The sequence below is a fragment of the Heterocephalus glaber genome, unplaced genomic scaffold, assembly GCF_053883595.1.
Source record: "Heterocephalus glaber isolate CG9 unplaced genomic scaffold, H.glaber_assembly_v1.0 deba00000281, whole genome shotgun sequence".
NCBI lineage: Eukaryota > Metazoa > Chordata > Mammalia > Rodentia > Bathyergidae > Heterocephalus > Heterocephalus glaber.
In genome coordinates this window covers 8,693,093-8,714,657 of record NW_028258139.1, presented here as the reverse complement: position 1 = coordinate 8,714,657, position 21,565 = coordinate 8,693,093, and the positions used below count along the sequence as shown (strand labels likewise).

The following is a 21,565-nucleotide window of genomic DNA, read 5'->3' as shown; positions in this document are numbered from 1 at the left end:
GTTGGTTAAAACTTATTTTCCATCTTTCTTTTGCTTAGGAGCTTAGTAAACAAACAAACAAAAAAACACCCCTTCTTTCTCTGGAGCTGCATGAATGTACGTATATAATTAATACCAAGGCGCTGGACCCAGGAAATCTGGATCCATACAATTCACAGTGCGGGAAATACTTGGCTTCAAATCATCGTTGTGCTCCCTGGCTCCCTTAGCAGTTTGCTACAACAGTACGCGGGATTGCACAGGTGATGAGCAGCAGGGGGCACCAGACAGAGCAGGAAGCGGGATTTGGAAATCAGACGGCAGTTAAAGTCTTAGCGGGACGGGTAAGAGCGGGAAGGCTTAAGCGCACGCAACCGCCTCGGAGTGTGGATGCGCCTCCGCCTCTCATCCGCGCCTGTGGACCGCGCTGAGAATAGCAGTAGTTTGGAAACCAGTGGCCAGAAGATTCGTTAGCACAGTTTCTCTGGATGAGCGCCGCTTAGAGAAGACTTGCTTGTATAAACTCATCAGACACGCTGAAACTAACGCTGCTTCTCTTTTTGCTTTGTTTCGTTTTGTTTGCCAGAGCTACACTTTCAGGCTTACCCACAACGTTCGTTTTAAACCAATGGTATTTAGATTTCGTGAAACTGATAGGTTATGAACATTGTAAAGTACAAATTCAGGAGAGGCAGGGCCGGGGATTTAGCCCAGTGGTTTCGCAGCTTGCTGCACAAGTTCAGGGACCCGAGTTCGATCCCCAGTACAAAAAAAAAAAAAAAAAAATTCAGTAGGGGCAACTAGAGTACAGTTCTAAAATACTAATGTTCCATTGTTTTAGAGAATAAATTTTTCATTTGCCATTTCTAACGGTAAATCTTGTGAGGATTATAACTAGTGGATTTTCTCCAGTGATAAACCTAATGTCAGCAAGGGAAGAAATGGCAGTAAAGTGTGTTTTTGTTGTGCCTCTTGGTGCTTCTTAGACGTTACCCAGTTGTTGTTTTACTAGGAAAAAGTTTGTAACATAAGACAACTAATCACAATGTTCACCTTTTTGCCACTGTAAAAAAAAATTAGGATGTTTCTGTGTGAGTGGTTATGAAAGGATTTTATTATTGCCCATTCCTGTTTACTGAACCCTGAAACTTTGGTCACACTGCATTGGACACAAGTCTTTAACAATCAACATGGCCTGTCAACATGTCTTTTCAACCAAGAACACCTAAATTCATTGTAAATAATTCAGTCAATTGTTGACTTAAAGTACTCTAGCCTACACTACAGCTTTTCGTACTTGGGTCATGTTAGCCTCACTATGAAAACAGATATAATTTCGAGGATAATCATTATGTACAAGGGTTAGATTTAAAGCTTATACTCTGTACTGTGAATCTATTACTATAAACACTTATTTGCTCAATTCTCTTTTTACAGCTTACCAACCTACAAGTAATTTGATGTTTTTCTATATGTCGTTGCTATAATCCCTAGAAGTACTTTTCTTACTCTGTCATTTCAATTATCAAGTAAGGAATCAACTCCTCTATCATCGATATAAAACATCAAGTGACTAAGTAGAGGTAGCAGGAAAAACCAGAACACAGAACAGTGAATACATTAAGCTTAGAGGTTTGCCATCCTGACCTTTGGGTGCAAAAGAATATAAATATTTTCTTTCTCTCACCATGTTCTTTCTCTCTAGTTCTTGTTCATTTTCTCGTGTTGATTCATATCTTTATTTCTCATCCATTCACATCTATGTATAAGCCAATATTAGATATAAAGTCAAATCATTTTTTAAAAGACTTAATTCAAGTCTGGTGTGGTAGCACATGCCTTTAATTCCAGCACTGAAAAGGCTAAGGCAGGAAGATCTCACAAGTTGAAGGGCAGCCTGAGGTATCTAGCCACTTCAAGGCCAGCGTGGACTACAGAGCCAAACCAAGAAAAAAAAAATTTTTTTTTTAACTCAAAAGAAGGCAGAAAAAAAAAAAGGCAGAGTTAGGATGTAGCTCAGTGGTAGAATGCTTGCCTACCATGCACAAGACCCTTGGCCTCATTTCCAGCACTGCAAAAAAAGAACAGAAGAAGGCAGAAGAAAAGAATATATGAAACAACTAGAAAACATGACCAAGGAGCATTTAAATCACATTTACAGTCACATGAAAAGCAAATGGTTTGGGTCTGGGGATGTAGTTCAGCAGTATAGCACTTACCTGGAAAGCACAGGCCCTGAGTTCAATTCCTGTAACCCCCCCCCCAAAAGTAAAGGGTTTAAATTCTTTTAAACTATCCAGTACAAAGAAAGACATTGATAGATTAGATAAAAAGTAGTATCTTACTACATGCTGCCTATTTTTTAAAAAAAAAAATACTTTAAATCTTAAAACAGATTAAAAGTAAATAGATGAAAAAAGATATACCATGAAAATACTAATAAAAAAGAGAATGAGTGGTGATATTCATATAAAACAAAATCTTTAAAAAAGAACAAAAACAAAAGTTTTAAAAGTCTCATAATCATAGAGTTCAATTCATCCAGAAAAACATTTCAGTACTAAATAAGATCTAAAGCTTCATGAATTCTAGAAGAAAATCTTTGTAACCCAGGGCTAAGCAAAAAAAAAAAAAAAAAAAATTAAGATATAAAAAAACACAAGCCATAAAAAACTGTTAAAATAGATTTTATGAAAATTAGAATTTTTTGTTCTTTAAAAGACAATGTGGCTAGGTGTGATGTGCACACCTTATCCCAGCCACTTGGGAGGATGAGGCCATAGGATTTCGAGTTCTATACCAGCCTGGGAAACAGCAAGATCCTGTCTCAAAATAAAATAAAAAGGGCTGGGAATAAAATTTAGTAGTAGAGTGCTTGCCTAGTTTGCATGAGGCCCTTGGTTTGGTCCTTGGTACCAAAAGAAAGGAAGAAAGAGGGTAGGGGGAAACAATGCTGCTACAAAAATGAAAGGAAAAAAACTGAAAAAATATTGCAAACTAGATGTCTGAAAAAATCTGTAAGAGGATATATAGAGAGAACCCTTGAATTTAACATTAAGATAACTACAATAAAGTATGCAAAAGATTTGAACAGATCTTGAACCAAGATAAAGGAATGCCAAATTAGGACATGAAAAGATGAATAACATCATTAGACATTAAGGAACTGAACATTAAAACTACAGTGAACTATCATTACATTCCCAAAAGGATGGCTAAAATTGTAAAGTAAATAGTAAGTGTTGGTAAGGATAAATAAGACCAGGTCTGATATTATTTTTTGCTTCAAAAGATGCAAGGGGTCTTATTTTCAGGGGCTGTCTTATTCTTTCATGTACAACAATCTACATTTATTCAAATACAGTCAAGTCATCTTATACTCTTAAGTAGTCATTTTAATCCATTTCAATGGTCTGGAAAAATATTCAAAAGAATTCCTTAGGGCTGGGGATTTGGCTCAGTGGCTTCGCCGCCTGCTGTGCAAGAGCAAGGACCCAAGTTCGATCCCCAGTACCAAAAAAAAAAAAAAAAAAAGAATTCCAGGGCCAGGGATGTAGCTCAGCAGCACAGCACCTGCCTGGCAACCATGAGGCTCTGGGTTTGATTCTTAGTACCCACCAAAAAACAGAATTCCAAACTATGTGAATTTTCTGAGTTCTTCCAATAAATGGAAAAATGAGCTTCCACTTAAAATATCTCAAGAGTTTGCTTACAGTGTTGGGGTTATACCTTAATCATAGAGCACTTACTTAATATGCATGAAGTCCTGGGTTCTATCCCCAGCACGGGGTGGGGTGGGGTGGGGGAGAAATTTGCTTACATTACTTAGTCAATTATAGTCATGGCAAATTCTATATGCTATTTATGTATTCATAATTTAATATTCAATAATACTTTTTTGAATTGTTTTTAAACAAAGTCTCATTGTGTAATTCAGGCTGTCCTTGAACTCACTATGTAGCCAAGGGTAGCTTCAAACTCTGGGCAATCCTCCTGCCTCAGCCTTCTCAGTGATATTATAGGCATGTGCCACCACACCCAGCTTACTTTTTGTATTTTTGTTTTTTTGGTACTGGAGATCAAACTCAGGACCTTGCAAGGCAGGTGCCGGAACCACTGAGCTAAATCCCTGGCCCATACTTTTTTAATCTTAAATTGATTATTTTACTGGACATATTTTGCCTAATTAACATTCACAGTCAAGTTCACTCTCACTAGAAGGATTGTCAAATTTAATAATATCATCATAGCAGTAATATTATCATCTCCCAAATGTCTGTATGTATTTGGACTAATTGAAAATAAGCTATATATCCTCGCTTTCAAAGGGAAAGAGGGGCTAGGGGTGTAGCTCAGTGTGAGCATGTGCTTAGCATTCCCAGCACTGAAAAAAATAAAATAAAATGAAAAGGAAAGGAATGTTGTGAGGTCCTTAGAGAAAGATAAAATAATCTTCACAACTGGATACATACTGGGAGCGGCTTCTCAAATTAGATCATTTCCACTACCAGGCTGGGTTTAGCTCTTTATCTACAGATGTCTACATTTCTTATCACTGAGCTTTGACAGAGGTATTAAATTATGACAGAATAGGATGGGGACTCTTATCACTTGTCTCTGTCTATAACAAGCCACGATAGGTTCGAGTATTGGATTAGTTACCAAAAAGAAACAGAAAATAAGTGCTAGGGGGGACTTGATCAGAAAAGTAAAACCTGTTGGGGCCAGGAATGCAGCTCAGCAGCACAGCACCTGCCTGTTAAGTGTGAGGTCCTGAGTTTGATCCCCGGTACCAAAAAATTTAAAAATAAATAAATAAAAATGAAATCTGTCAGTCTTTGCTTACTGGTATTCATTAGGAGGAGGACCAAAAAGCTGAACACTAGCCCAGAAAGAAATTTTAAAAGCCCTATAAAAATCTAGCCCTTATTTTACTGCCAAATCTACCCCCCTCTCTCTTTCTTTTGGGGGCGTTTCTTGAGACAGGGTCTCACTATGTAGTCCAGGCTAGCTTTAAACTCACTATGTACCCCAGGCTGGCCTCGAACTCACAGCAGTCCTCCTGCTTCAGCTTCCCAAGTGCTGGGACTATAGGCATTAATCTTTTTTCTTTTTTCTTTTTTTTTTCTGGTGCCGAGGATGGAACCCAAGGCCTTACACATGCTAGACAAGCACTCTCTGCCAATGAACTATATCCCCAACTCTATTCAACTCTTACAATGGGAAAAAGTCTATCTCCTCAGATACCTGTGATCTGTGGCCATCACCTAAAGACAGAAAAAACATCAGGGGCCGGGGATTTAGCTCAGCGGCACCACGCCTGCCTCGGAAGCACAAGGTCCTGAGTTCAATCCCTGGTACAAAAGAGACAGAAAACATCCTAGAGTAGATTTACTAAGATGTCTTTTAGTGTATGGCTCCTCTCAAGAAACATCTTCTGGTCTCCAAGTCACATTAATGAACATTGTACAACAGCTTGCTGAAACCTCCCGCTAACCAGGTTATTGTTGACATTTCCACATTTCCACAGTCAAGTGGATACCTACGGAGAATCAGGTCTATGCTCACCTTTGACCTCATCCTCTACAAAATCTATGAGAAGACCTGGATGACGTAGATATTGATTAAGTGTGTGATTGACTTCAAATGCTAAATTTAACTGTGTATCCAAGTCCACCCCCACACACATTCATAAACACATACACACAACAGTGACAACAACACCTACAGCCTAGGGTTTTAATGAATTCCATTCACCATAATAGTAAAAGACATTTTTAAAATTTACATTATTTTATTCTTCCAGGGCCAGAAAGTTACCATTTTTATTATACTTTGTTTGTTTGTTTCTTTGTTTGTTTGTTTTGAGACAGGGTCTTGTTATGTAGCCCAGGCTGGCCTCAAACTCATGGCAATCCTCCTGCCTCAGCCTCCAAAGTGCTGGGATCACAGGTGTGCACCACCACGCCCAGCTGTGTTATAGTCTTTTTGAAATAATGTGTTGTTTTCTAATTTCAGCAATAATATGTATTCTTTTTAGAAAATAAAAATAAGCCAAAAAATAAAACATAAAAACAATTCATAATTTTACCACAGAGGGGTCACTACATTCCCTTTTTTTTTTTCCATGGTGCTGGGATGGAACCCAGGGCCTTGTGCGTGCTAAGCAAGTGCTCTACCACTGAGCAACAGCCCCGTCCCACACATTAATGCTTGATACACAGTATTTCTTCCAATTTTTTCTTCCTTCCTTCTTTCTTTCTTTTCTTTTCTTTTTTTTCTTTTGGAGACAGGGTCACATTACTCTCAATACTACCTCAGCCTCCTGAGGATTAGGATTACCGTTGTGTGCTATCACACCTGGATCCTTTCTTCTTTTCTTTTTCTTTTCTTTTTTGGTACCTGTTTGTAAAACATGATTGCATTCATTATGGGAACTTGGTACCTGTGATCTTTTTCTTTTAATGAACATAGTTGTCTTATCATTTTCTAATTACCTATATAATAATTTCATGTCCCTAGCCTTTATTTTTACTTTATTTACAAAACTTACTTAAGTACTCCCCCACTTAGGGGCTTTTAAATTAGTACTAATATTTCACTATTATAAATGCGATGCATTTGAAAATCTTTTTTTCAAATTTTAATTTTTATTAGTACATGTTCGCAGTACATAATGACTACATTCCTTTGGGGAGTTGGTCCATGTACATAACACATCTTCATTCTTTTTACATCCCCTTCCTCCCACCCCCATCTCTTGGTTCCCTTTGCAGCCTTCTTTTTTTAAATGTTGAAGTCAGCATCTCACTAAGTTGTTAAGTTGCCCAAGCTGGGTCTGAACATGCAATCCTCCTTCATTGGCCTCCCAAAATGCTGGGATTATAGACCTGTGCCACTGTGCCCAGCTTGTTTCATGCTAATATTAATGACAGTTTATTTCATTAAAAAGACCCATTTCAAAGCTTATGCAGTCTGATAATCCTATTACATTTTAATTACATGTAGGACATAAATAATTGGACTAAATATAATCATTAGAGCATTTTCATGAGGAGTAGGTGGAGGGCCTAAATGAACTTTTTTACTTTTTTTTCCTCATGATAAATATCAAATCCAGGGCTTCCTGCCTGCTAGGCAAATGCTCTACCCCTCAGCTACAGCCCAGCACTTCAAATGAACTTCTTTTTTTTTTTTTGCTCTGAGACGGATCTTGCTAAATTGTCCAGGTTAGGTTCAAACTCGTGATCTTCCTGCCTTAGCCTCCCAAGTGCTGAGATTACAGGTATGCACCACCATGCTCAGCCTAAATGAATTTATTAATGAGATTGTTTGTGAGTACAAGCATTGTGTTAAAGTCTTTATTTTTACTGTTAGAAGCTCTGTAATGAGGCCAGTTAGAAATAACCCAGTAGGAAGGGGAGATGACCCGCCAGTCTGTGTTGTTTTTGGTCACAGTTAAGGTTCTCAAACCATTATTTTTTTTCCATAACCACTGAGAATAACAATAGTTGACAATAGGAAAAAGGTGGGGAAGGAAATAAGTAAGAAAATATCACAAATGGACATGAGAGCCAAGCTCCATTTTAAAGGTCAGAAAATCCATTTAGATATTGTGATACCTTGTCAGCTTCTAATGCACTGTAATTTTTAGCGTTTATATAATATTAAGTGGTGTTTTTAAAGGCCTTTCCAGTTTTTGTGACTTTTTCAGGGAAAAATAAAGACACTAAGGAAAGTCAATGTTGTGTCCAATGAAGACTGACCTGTCTGCCCCCGGACAAGAGTCCACCCCAGTTAAAATCCTTCATCAATACTAGTGCTGGAATGTACAGCTGGTGCTTCATATGACTTCATGTAAATTTAATTTAAGATTAAACAATTTTTTAGCTGAACTTTTTTTTGAAATAAGGTCTTACTATGTTCCAAGTTCGCCTTGCTATTAGCACAGGCAAGCTCAAACTTATGATCCTCCTGCCTCAGCCTTCTGAGTGCTGGAATTATAAGTATGTGCTACCATGCCCAGCCTAGCTGGGCTTTTAAAAAGTGGTGCAAGCCAGATGTGGTGGTGCATGCCCATAATCTCAGCACTCAGGAGGCTGAGGCAGGAGTATCACCAAGAGCTCAAGGCCAGCCCGGGGTACACAGTGACTTCAAGGCCAGCCTGAACTGCATAGTGAGACCCTGTATCCAAAAAAAAAAAAAAAAAGAAAAGAAAAAAAAAAAGTGATGTAATGCACACACTTGCTCTATCTATCTATCTAAAATATCCCCATCCCCTGGTGCTTTAATTCTTAAAGTGCATTATTTGATCTTTAATGGATTATTGTTCAGGACAGATAAATTCTAATAGCACCCTTGTATTTTCCTAGTTTCTCTCTCTCACATCCAAAGGTCTTCATATAGTTATACATTATTCTCCTATCATCCATCACCCATCTGAGGAAAAGACAGTACCACCAATAGAGGAACCCAAGACCCTGAAAAGGGAAGAGTTGGACTCTAGGGTCACCTAGCCAGTGACCGTTCTCTTAATTCCATATACTATACAACCTCCAATTAAACCCCATGTGAGTGAATATTAGTGTTGCTTTCTCCCATATTCACAGGTAAAAAGAAACTTATCTTTTACTTATCTACCTATCTATCTAACTAGCTATTTATTTTTGGTGCTGGGGCTTGAACCTAAGGCCTTACACATGCTAAGGACATGCTGTACTGCCAAGCTCCACCCCAGCCCCAAGCCGGCCTATCATAAAGCATACTTTGCTGGGCAAACAGCAAGTCTGAAGTTGCTCTATTTATTCTTTGTGATTACCACATAGGGTAGAAATCCTGAGAGAGGCAACTAAACTTGCACATGATTGTCAAAGGTTCAATGTTCCTTATGCTAAACCTGGGGTTTTAAAAATACAAGGCTGTACATGCACCTGAATCCTCTAGACCAGGTGTGTCCAACCCACAGCTCTGGACAACTAGGAATGCAGCCCCACAAGATCATCAACTTTTAACACTGTGATTTTGACTGGACTGCACCGTGCTCCAGCACTAGGTAGGTGAGAGCAGAAGGTGTGTAACAGAGGGGGCAGGGCTAACTCCATCTCCCAGCCCACTACAGAGTCAGTGAGATAGGAGCTCCTGTGTATCAGATGTTATGTGTGCTTGTGAAACTTGGTGAATAAAACACAGTGATCACTGATAATAATATTTCAACCTACCTACCTGTGTGTGCACTCTTTATTGTTAGTAAGCAGATACATAAGTTTTCTTTTTTGGGGGGAGGGATAGGGTCTCACTATGCAGTTCAGGCTGGCCTTGAACTCTTGGTGATCCTCCTGCCTCAGCCTCCTGTGTGCTGGGATTACACCATACCCAGCTAAATTTTCTTGTTTAATTATTAAACTTGGCCTTGTGTTATTTTCTAAGTTAAAATATAAAAAAGGAAGTTTTATTACATATATACATTCTATCTATCTATCTATCTATTTTGGTTTTTTGAGTCAGGGTCTCGATATCTAGCCCACCCAAGCAGGACTCAAACTTGCAATCCCCCTGCCTTAACCTCCCAAGTGCTTGGATTCCAGGCATGCGACACCACACTTAGGCATTAACTATAATTATATATCTTATATATGGTCAAAGAAATTTCTCTTCACCCAGTGTGGCCCAAACAGCATCACAAAGAAGAAAAAGAGGAAGAGGAGGAAGAAGGAGGCAGAAGCAGGAAGAGGAAGGGGAAGAAGGAGGAGAAGAAGAGGAGAAGGAGGAAAGGGAAGAGGGTGGGGAAATAGGAGCAGGAGGAGCAAAAGAGGAGGAGGAAGAGACCAAGAGAAAGAAGAAGAAGAAGGAAGAAGGAGGAGGAAGAGAAGAAGAAGGGAGGAAGAGCTGGAAGATATTTTTTAAAGTGCAGCTATGATATTAGAGGGAGGTTCTCAGATACATGCCATGAAACTCTGACCTTAGCCTGTTCTATTTGATATTTTAATCACTTTGACAAACAAAAAGAAAACCAACTGCATTTTCAGATGACACAGCCTAGGAGGGACTGGTGATTAATACCATGAGCATAAAACCAAGGTTTTAAAAGATCCCAACAGGCTGGAATGATGGGATAAAGTGACCCAAATAAAATATTAGAGAGACCTATAAAACTCCTAAAATTTGCCTGTAAGTACTCATCTGCACAAATTTTGTTTCCTTAGGCCACAGTCTCCTTGCCATCATTTGCCAAAATTAACAAGCTAATTAAGCAAATGAACAAACCTGGGTTAAAAGAAATCACAGACATTATCAAATATTAAAGTAGGACAGTCTATAAACACTAATTACAAGTACTATTATACTCTTTAAATACTACTTAATTTGGGGTCTAACTCCCCAAATGGTCTAAATAGTGGAGAATTTTGTGTTACATTCCTTTGGGACGCAGGTGCACAGTTTTCACTGGAGTCCCCTAGGTGTGTTCAACCTTCCCCCAAACACACACACACACACCAAGCTGAAGAACCACCGGCCTTTAAGATTGTGTTCAACTCTGACCACTGTATTTATGAAGATGTTGACAAAACATCAAAATATGTGGTAGGTATTCCCAGGATGACTAAAGGCTTGGAAATCCTATCCTATGAAAACAGCTGAGAGGCAAGCATGGTGGCACACACTTGTAATCCCAGCACTTGGGAGGCTGAGGCAGGAGAATAACAGTGAGTTTGAGGCCAGCCTGGGCTATGTAGTGAGTTCGAGGCCAGCCTGGGCTATGTAGTGAGTTCAAGGCCAGCCTGAACTACAAAGCGAGACCCTGTCTCAAAAAAACAAAACCAAAACAAACAAGCAAACAAAAAGACCAAAAAAAGAAAGAAAAGAAAATGAAAACCTGGTTAAATAGCATGGAGAAGAAAATTAGTGTTGGAATATGGTAACATTCTTCAGTATCTGAAGGACTGGGATGTGTAAACTGGGCTAGGAAGGGTGCAAGTTACAGGGGGATGGATTTCAGTATAATGTAAGAAAGAACTTGCTAATGATTAAAGCTGCCCTGAATTGGAATCCACTGTCCTATGAGCTGGTGAATTCCTTGTTGTAGGACATGTTCAGGCACAAGCTGGTGACTGAGCATAGTCAGTGATACGAAGGGAAACTTCAGATTGGAAGTAGGTTGGAAGGAATGAGGTCTCGCCCCACATCCTCAAGTAAGGATAAAACGTATTTTTATAACTATCATGTTTCTTTGTTATTTGCTTATGTCTAATGGAACATATAAAATAGTATCATCCTATAGAAAGACTTAAACAGAATCATAAAACCAGGTCTTAGGAGAAATTTGAAGAGTTCTTACAGATAACCTAGTGCTATTTGCAGCAACACCCCCCTTTTCAAAAAATAGACGAGGAAACTTTAAAAAGTAGGCCTAAGGAAACAAAATTATGGACCTGCAATCCTGACATTCTTCTGCTAGCCAGGCTCCCAGAAGAATGTGTTACTCTTTAAACAGGCAAATGTTTGTTGATTTTAAAAGGCTCGAAAAAAAAAAAGAAAAAAAAAAGCCAGGGATGGTGGCACAGGCCTGTAATAGCTACTTGGGAGGCTGAGGCAGGAGGATTGCAAATTCAATGCCAGCCTGGAAACTTAGTGAGACTTTGTCTCAAAATAAAATTAAACGGACCGGGGGTGTAGCTCAGTGGTAGAGTGCTTGCCTAGCATGTGTGAAGCCCTGGAATAAGTCCTCAGTATCTGGCTCCCGCCTACCACCACCAAACAAACAAACAAAGAAATACCAAACCTCCACAGATGCCTAGGGGAGTGTTCCTGGTAGAAAGCGTTTGAAAAATCTCAATACTGCACCACAGCCCCTTTCCATTCTCCAGGTCCAGGTGAACTGCTAGTAGATCATTCATTCAGACCCCTCTTTTCTCCTCTGAGTCTTCGCGTCTCTTAGGCTGCTTATTTATTTGCTAAATGAAGATAAAAAAGAGAAAGAAGCTTCAGGGAAAAAAAACTTGGTGGGAGGAGGTGTGCTGGGATAGAAAAATTATTGGTTAAAATTAGGTGGTACATTGGTAAAAAATTGGTTAAAATTCAGATTTGGGGTTATTATTTTACATTATTTTTTCCACATTATCTCTTTTCCCATTATCAATTAACCCACAACAATACAACATATTTATTGAGAATCTACTGTGTGCAAGGCATCATGATTATCCCAGTAGCCATTAAGGAGATTATAAAAATTATGCTATCTATTAGTCACTCTAAATAATCAATGGGTAAGGCCTGGGATTTAGCTCAGTGGTTTCGCTGCCTGCTGCGCAAGTGCAAGGACCTGAGTTCGATCCCTGGTACCAAAAAAAAAAAAAAAATCAATGGGTTATTGAGAGATTAGTAAATTCCAAAGTATGTGTAAAATATTGGTGAAGGACCGGGAAGAATTTAGCCAATGCTTATTTTTTTTTAAATAGGGCCTGGGAGCATAGCTCAGTGGCAGAACATTTGCGTAGCATGGGTAAGACTCTGGGTTTGACTGCCAGCACAACACACACACACACACACACACACACACACACACACACACACAAACAAAATGGAAGAAAGGAAGGAAGGAGAGGCCAGGGATTTAGCCCTAAGAAAGGAAGGAAGGAGAGAGGGGGAAAGGGAAGAGAAGGGAAAAGAAGAGAAAACAAAAGAAGAGGAAAGAAAGAAGGAAGGGAGAAAGGGAGAGAAAAACTCCCAGAACATCACTTTTTTATTTTTTCTTTTCTTTTCTTTCTTTCTTTCTTTTTTTTTTTTTAACTGTACTGGGGATCGAACTCAGGACCTTGTGCTTTCGAGCCAGGTGCAGTGCCACTGAGCTAAATCCCTGCCCAGAACATCACATTCAATAATAACAGACTGAGTGCTTTCCTCTAAAACCTGGACAAGGGGACAGTGTCTGCTTTTGCCAGTTATATTCAACATTGTACTGGAAGTTCAAGCCAGTGCAAGCACAAAAGAAAGAATTGGAAAGGAATTGGAAGAAGTAAATTATTTGCAGATGGCATAATCTTGTATATAGAAAATCCTAAGAAATCCACTAAAAACTATTAGAACTAATATCAAGTTCAGTAATTTTACAAGATTCAAGAACAATATATGTACAAAAATCTATTGTATTTCTATTTAGTAGCAATGAACGAACCAAAAAGAAAGAAAGAAAGAAAGAAAGAAAGAAAGAAAGAAAGAAAGAAACTTAGAAAACAATTCAAATTACAATAGAACCAAAAAGAACAAAATACTTAGAAATAGATTTAATGCAAGAAAAATAAAATTCATTCTCAAAATTAGAAAACACTGTGGAAAGAAATTACAGGAGTCCTAAAAGGGAAAAAAATCCCTAGTCAGGCATGGTGGCCTATAATTCCAGCTACTCAGGAGGTTGAAGCAAGAGGATCACAAGTTTGAGACCAGAATGGCCAACTTATAGAGAGACCCTATCTCAGAGAAAAATTCTATGTTCATTGACTGGACAATATTACTCAGTGGGCAATGCTACTTCTGAATTAAACTGCAGATTCAGCATGATCCTTTCAAAACCCTAGCTGGCTTCTCTGCAAAAATTTGACAATCTGATACTAAAACTGTGTGGAATTGCAAGGGAACAGCTAGTACAATCCTGAAACATAACACAATTAAAGCACTCATACTTCTTGATTTCAAAACATACAATAGAGCTATAGTAATCAAATGAGTGTGATATTGGCAATGTATAGACTATCGGAACAGAATTGAGAGGGCAGAAACAATTCCTCATATTTATGATCAATTTTTTTCCAACAGAGGTGACAAGACCATTCAATGCAGGAAAAAATAGTCTTTTTACCAAATAGGGCTGAGACAATTAGCCACAGGGCAACAAATAAAACTCAACACCTCACACATTCTCAAAATTTAACTCAAAAGACATTACAAACCTAAATGTAAGAATTAAAACTATAAAACATGTATAAGAAAACATAGGAGTAAATTTTTGTGACTTTTAGTTGGGCAATGGTTTTTAGAGATGATAAGAAAAGTATAAGGAACTACAGCAACCAAAAATAAACACCTTGGGGCTGGACATGTTGGCACACGCCTGTAATTCCAGCACTCTGGGAGGCCGAGGCAGGAGGATACAAGTTTAAGACCAGTCTGGGCAATTTAGTGACTCAGTGAGACTCTGTGTCTCAAAATAAGAAATTTTTTAAAGGGCTGGGAATGCAGTTTTTTAAAAAAGACAAAGTTTAAAAAATTATGCTTTAAAGAATACTGGAGAAGAAATAAAAATACAATCCACTGAACGGGAGAAGATATTTACAAATTACATATCTAACAAAGAACATTTATCCAGAATTTTTTCCTTTTGCTTTTTTCTTTTTTTGCAATACTGGTGATTGAGCCCAGAGGCACTTTACCACTGAGCTACATCCCCAGCCCTTTTTATTTTTCATTTTTGAGATAAGATCTCACTAAGTTGCCCAGGCTGGCTTGGAACTCAGGTTCAAATGATCCTCCTACCTTGGCATCCCAAGTAGGTGAGATTACAGGTGTACATCACCATGCCTAACATACCCAGAATATTTAAAGCACTCTTATTGTTCAAAAATTTTAAAAAACAGCTGGGTGTGGTAGCACATACCTGTAATCTCAGCTCTCAGGAGGCTGGGACAGGAGGATCACTAACCATTCAAGACCAGCTTGAGCTACACAGTGAGTTCAAGACCAGCTTGAACTACAGAGCAAGACCCTGGCTCAATAAAAAGATGTTTTAAATAAATAAAACCAAAAACCAAATACCTCAATTAAAAATAGACTAAGGATTTGAATAAACACCCCTCCAAAATATATATATAAAGACCAATTACAGGACAGGGGATATAGCTCATGTTAGAGTACTTGCCTGCCATGTCAAGAACCTGGGTTCAATCCCCAGTACAAGGGGGAGAAAAAAAGACTAATTAGCACATGAAAAGATGGTGACAGTATTAGCTATATGAGAAATGGGAATCAAAGCCAGTGAGATACCTTCTATTCACATCCACTAGGATGACTTTGATACAAAATAAAGCTAATAACTAATATTCATGCAGATATCATAAAATTAGAATCCTCTTTTACTATTGGTGGGAATGTAAAGCTGGTTGGGAAACATTCTGGTTCTTCCTTGAAAGATTAAATACAGGGTTACTGTTATTGGCTTTTAGTGTATCTAGATGTCCCCCCAAAGCCTCCTGTGCTCATAGGTGGGTTTTTTAGGAGCTAAGGCATGTGATACTGGGATTAAGGGTATAGTACTTAATTAGTCCACTAATTGACTTAGCATTGCTCTGGGTGTTGCTAAATGGATTTACTGAAGACAGAAGCCTCACCAAGGGTGTGGGTGGCACCACCCAAAGGGCTTGTAGTCTGGATAGGATAAAAGGGACAGAAAGAAAGCAGGCTTGCTTGCTGCTTCTTTGCTGCCTCCTGCCTGCTCTGCCATGGACCATTTCTCCTCTGCAATGTGCTTTTGCCATGCCACCCTGCCTTGGAACTGGCTAACTATGGACTGAAACCTCTACAAACTGTGCACCAAAATAAACCTCTCCTCCTTTAATTTGTAGATGCCAGGTGTTTTGTCTCAGCAACAAGAAAAGTAACTAAGACATTACCATGCAATTCCAGCAATTCCATTGCAACATATATGCCCAATGAAATAACAACATATGCCCAAACAAAAAACTTGTATGTGAATTTTTGTTCTTTTTTTTTGACACAGAGTCTAGCTTTAGACTGCCCTTGAACTTGCTCTGTTAGCCCAGGCTGGCCTCAAACTTGTGGCCATCCTCCTGCCTCTGCCTCCCAAGTGCTGTGATTACAGGTATACAACACCATCATGCCTTCCTGGTCTTTTTTTTTTTTTTGGTACCAGGGATCAAACTCAGGACCTTGTGCTTGTGAGGCAGGCATGGTTCCACTGAGCTAAATCTCCAGCCCCTGGTCTTTTTTTTAAGACAAGGTCTCACTATGGAGGCTAGGCTGGCCTCAAATTCTCAGCCATCCTCCTGTCTCAGCCTCCTGAGTGCTGGGATTACAGGTGTGCACCACCACCATGCCTGGCTAACATTAATAGCCAAAAAAAAGGAAACAACCCAAAAGCCCATCAACTAATGAATAGATATGTATAGTGTGGTAAATCTATACAATTAAATACTATTTAGACATTTGAAAGAATGAAGTATTGGTAAGTGCCAAAACATAGATATATTTTAAAAACATTTCACGTAACTTTGTCATTAATCCCATCTGGTATAACCATCATCTCAGACATTATAGTTTTCATTTCTAGAAGTTAATGCATGTGTATATTATGTGCTACTCGGGGTTGAACTCAGGGCCTTTGAGCTGAGCTACATTTCCAGCCTCTTTTTATTTTTTATTTTGAGACAAATTCTCTCTAAATTGCTAAATTTCCCAGGCTGGACTTAACTTGTGATGCTCCTACTTCAGCTTCCAGAGGCCTGAGATTACAAGCATGCAGCAGCATGCCTGGCTTAAATTGGGTCTTTTAAATATCTTCCATGTCTATGTAACATATTCAATCTTTCCACTACCTTTCTGAACCTGTAGAAAAGAATTACAATTATTTTATTGTCTTTGCCTACTTATTCTTATATCTGCATCAGTTCTGGGTCAGTTTGATTCTTCATTATGGGTTGTAGTTTCCCACTTATTTGTACGCTCAGTAATTTTTTTATTTAATGCCATTCATTGTAATTTCACTTTGTAAGAAGCTAGATTTTTTTTTTTTTGGTACGGGGGATCGAACTCAGGTCTTTGCGCTTGCACACCAGGCGGCGAAACCACTGAGCTAAATCCCCGGCCCTGAAGCTAGATATTTTTGCAATTTCATCAATATTCTTGAGTTTGCCCTAGGACATGGTTGTTTGGAACAGTTTGATCCTTTAAGAGCTTACTTTTATAATTTGTTTGGCGGAACAAGAACCACATTTAGTCTAAGGGTCAATTTTTTCCCCAAAGCCGAAGCAAGACCATTCTGAGAATTTTCCCTAATGTCCTGTGAATAGTAAGAGTTCTGACTTGGCTAATTGGGACAGACACTATGTCTGGCCTGGTGTGAGTTCTAGCTATTGTTCCCACAGTGCTTACAGGTGGTTCTTTCCCTGGCCTGGAGCAGTATCCTAGAGCATTGGGTTCTTAGATCTCTAGATTTGGTTGCTGTTAGCCTACCTGTCTCTGTCTCTCTCTGTCTCTCTTCCCCTCTCCCTCTCTCTGTCTCTCTCCCCCTCTGCCCCTCTCTCCCTCTGGCTTTGTCTTACCTGTCCTGCAAGCCTTAGCTGTCTGGCTCTCCCTAGACTTTCAGCTTCATCTCATCTCAGGGAATCTGCCAGTCTCTGCCTACCTTTCTGTGCTACCACCTGGAAACTAGGCTGTAGGCTGGATGGTCACAGGGCTCACCTCATCTGTTTCCCATCTCTCAGGGATCCCTGTTCTTCATGACCTGACGTCCAGTGTCTTTGAAACAGTTATTTAAAGCCAAGTGTGGTGGAGCACAACTTTTAATTCCAGCTACACAGGAGGCTGAGGCAAGGAGGATCGCCAGTCTGAGGCCAGCCTGGGCAACTTAGTGAGGCCCTGTCCCCTCAAAAAAAGTTATTTTAAAAAATGGCAGTGTAAGAGTGCATGCTTAGCATGCATGAGACCCTGGGTTCAACCCCTAGTACCAAATAAAAAATAAATAAAAATTTAAAAGATATTGTGTCCAGGTTGTTATTTGTTTCAGATTAGTGGGTAAATTTGTTCAGTTATTCCATCTTGGCCAGAAGTAGAAGTCCACTTCATGCTGTGCTTAGCAAAAAGGTAGCTGTAATTGGCTCACATAATCTGACCATAGAAAGGAAGAAACTACACCAGTCTCAAGGTTAACTGGATCTCTCAGCTCATATTACACCAGAACACTTTCTCTTTCTCCTTCCACCTCTCCAGCTCATCTCTACCTCTATATGTTGGACATATTCTAGTGGAGAGCATGGCCACTGACACTCTCTCCTTCACAGTCCCACGTCTGTGGCCAGAATGCCCACAGCAAAGACAAAACTCCTTTGTAAAATTTGACACTGCAGAATGAGGGGCTGAATGTGGATAAATCCCATGACTATGTCTTACACCAGGTACTAAATTCATGAGGCTACATTACAAGGATCAATCCAACAAACAAATAGAAAATATGCATCAGCTGGCCATGGTGGCACATGCCTATAATCCCAGCAGTCTGGGGGACTGAGGCAGAAGGATTATAAATTCAAGCCCAGCCTGGGCAACTTAGCAACTTAGCAAGACTCTCTCTTCAAATAAAAAATTAAAAAGGCTAAGGGTAGTGTCTGGCATGGACCTCAATAGTGCAGGTTAGTCCTAAAGTTCTGTCTCGGATGTCCTTGGGGAACTATGGAGAGTGACTTTTATCTGTGTTACTATGCGGGTCACAAAGGCAGGTTCTGTCACCAGTTCCTGGAGTTCTAGTTCCAGTCTTATGGGAAATTGAGATATACCAACAATAGCAATTACAGAAATGATGATATGATCAGAAAAGGGGCCAATGTACATAAAAGTGTGATGGAGGAACTGAAGAGAATAATTGATGACAGTGAAATTACCAAAGAGCATGATGCTTTGTGGCCTCCTCCTGAGTAGGCAGTAGGAGCTTGAAATCATCCTAGGAGATAAACCCATTTCTTTCACAACATCAAAATTGCTTCTCTTATTGATACCAATCAGTCCGAGGACCCAGAAGGCTTACAAGTATTTTATTATCTTGTCCAGGATCTGAAGTGTTTGGTCTTCAGTCTTACTGGATTACACTTCAAGATTGAACCAATTTAGATTGAATATTGCTGTGGACATAAGAGGGGTAGGAATAGTTGTTTTTAATTACCATTATCAGGAAATTTTTGTGTTTATCAAGACAATATTTTCATAAACTATAAGTAATTGTCTTTAATAAATGTGATACAATCCAAAAAATAAAAAGGCTAGGTGTAGCTCAGTGTGAAGGCCCTGGGTTCAGTCTCTGGTACTGCAAAAAGAAAAGAAAAATGTATCATGTATCATCTGCGTTGCTATTGTACACATAGCTTTGGGCACTTGTAAGTATTTTCTTGACCTAACTTCCTAAAAATAAAATTGCTGTATCAAAGATTTTGGATAGTTTTTTTCCACATGTTGTCAACTTGCCTATCTGAAAGTTTATCCCACTTTACTCCCCCATCAACAGCATATAATATAGTACATTTCCTCTCAGAATTACCATACTAGGCATTATTGTGTTTTCATTGTTGCTAAGCCAACAGGTAAAAAGATATTTCACTGTTATTTTAATTTGCGGTTCTTTGATTAGTCCTGAAGCCTAACATTTGTCACAGGCACTTATTCACACAGTGGCTATATTTGCTGAGTACCAACAGCACTGCATGTAGCAATACTTTAAAAAGTCATCTGCCTTTATTTTACTTTGTGTACCTTCCTGATATGACTTTTGAATACCTCTGTGCCCAGTCTGTCAATCTTTTCCTGCTTTTGATGCTGATGCAGGCTCCACATACTTTTCAGTTACTCACATTTGGCATGTCAGGCAGTTTTTTTTTTTTTTTTTTTAGTCAGGGTCTTTCTATGTTGTTCAGGCTGACCTTGAACTCCCTATGTTGCCCAGGCTGCTCTCAAACTCCCAGTGATTCTCCTGCCTCAGCCTCCTCAGTACTGGAATTACAGGCATGCACTACCATGCCCAGCATGTCAGGCAGTTTCTGTTCAACATTTTTCAAGCCATACGTAAAAATCAACTTGTGGCACGTTTCTCTTCTAGAGGTTAAGCTACTCCTTCATCTTGCAAAACTCCCAGGGCTGGAGGCAGCAATTCAAAACATGGTTTCTCCCAAAAGGCTAATTAAGAGAGGTAGTACTTCTTCTGTGTTTACCAAGTTCATCAACAACTCAGGTTATAAGCAGATATTCTTGTTGAGGATACTCTCTAATTATCAATTTAGCATTATTGAATAATGATGCTAATAAGTCAAATAACAGCACACTCGTTTCTCATTGAGAACCTTTAAAAATATTTGCCTTGATCAGATGGCCAGCTTACTTCCTAGCAGTCTCAGAAGAAAGAACAGCTTCCTCCACCAATGTAGATCTGCTAGAGCTGCCTGTTTTCATTGAGTCATTTATCTGGAACAAAAGCGCTTTTACCTTTTAATCGAATACCCTGCAAATGCAGCAAGAATAACAAACTGAAATGGGAAGACTGGCTTCTTGGCTATGTCAGAGGGGCTTTCTAGGGTTTGCTGGCAGTTTCCCCACCCTAAATATAATTTTTTATAACCTGTAAAATATACAATACTTTCCTTCTACTTTTTTTGCTTGGCAAAAGCGAGATTCAGTGGAACTTTCTGTGATGATGTAATGTTCTATGTGTGGTGTTTAAGATGGTAAATAAGGGACTGGGGGTATAGCTCAGTGGTGGAGCACTTGCCTAACATGTGCAAGGCCCCGAGTTCCATCCCCAGCATGGCAAAAAAAAGGTAACTGAGCTGGGCATAGGGCACATCACCTGCAGTCCCTGCTACTCTGGAGGCTGAGACAGGAGGGTTTGTTGAGCCCAGCAGTTCAAGGACAGCCTGGGCAACACAGTAAGATCCTATGAAAAGAAAGAAAAAGGAACAAGAAGAAGGATAAGTATTACCCACATATGTGGCTATTGAGTACTTGAAATACACCTAAGAGACCAAGAAATTAAATTTAGATAGCTAGCATAGGATTACCAGATTCAACAAATAAAATATAGAAAGCCCAGAAAACTATTAAGTTTGAATAAGCAACAAATAACTCTGTAGTTAAGTGCATCCCAAATATTGCATGCAATACATTTACACGCTAAAGTTATTCTTTTTTAACTGAAATTCAAATTTAACTGGGTGCCCAACATTTTGTTTGGCATGTGTCTAGTGGTTACCATATTGGGTACAGAGTGTCCTGTTTCTTGCAGAGCTCTTCAAAGTTACTAACAGACTCCTATAGAATCCTCCTGTAGGAGGAAAAAATTATTATGATCATATTTTGGCAGGGGAAATTACCTGACTTCTAATAGAAGGCCATGAGATGACAAACTTAGGACTACTAAACCAAAGAAGTTGATTCAATAGTTCACTGGATGCTTTGCCTGTGAGAACAAGCATTCTGCTGTATACGCAGTGTGGATGTGTGAACTGTGTAGGACCTGTGTCCACCAGGGTCCTGGGAGTCTATGCTGTCTTGGGTGTGATTTATTTTGAATATCATCCCTCATTGTGAGAAGAGAAAGGAATAAGTTTTGTGATTCTCCTCTCCAGAAGTCTAAAGTGACATATACAAAGGAAATGCTATGGGAATAAAAGGGATCAGCCACAGAAGGAGGCAATGATGTGGTGTTTGAAGTTTTTTTGTTTGTTTTTTGTTTTGTCAGGGTCTAATAAACATTCATCTTCTCACATTATCTTCTAAGGACTTGGCAAACTTTAGAAGTAGACTTATAGATCCCTGTAAGATT

At 39.2% G+C, this 21,565-nt stretch overlaps 1 long non-coding RNA gene and 1 pseudogene across 1 annotated transcript in view; one reads left to right on the top strand and one right to left on the bottom strand.

The window, feature by feature from the left end:
* Window positions 1–3,790: 3,790 nt before the first annotated feature.
* LOC147830209 (uncharacterized) overlaps window positions 3,791–21,565 on the bottom strand; it is a 50,843-nt gene continuing 33,068 nt past the window's right edge. The window contains exons 3-4 of the long non-coding RNA XR_015440795.1: window positions 11,759–11,930; window positions 3,791–6,381 (exon numbers count right to left, since the gene is read on the bottom strand). This is a non-coding gene — a long non-coding RNA (uncharacterized LOC147830209). The remainder of the gene's footprint in view (window positions 6,382–11,758; window positions 11,931–21,565) is intronic.
* Window positions 18,366–19,131, top strand: LOC101702808 (protein mago nashi homolog pseudogene; annotated as a pseudogene).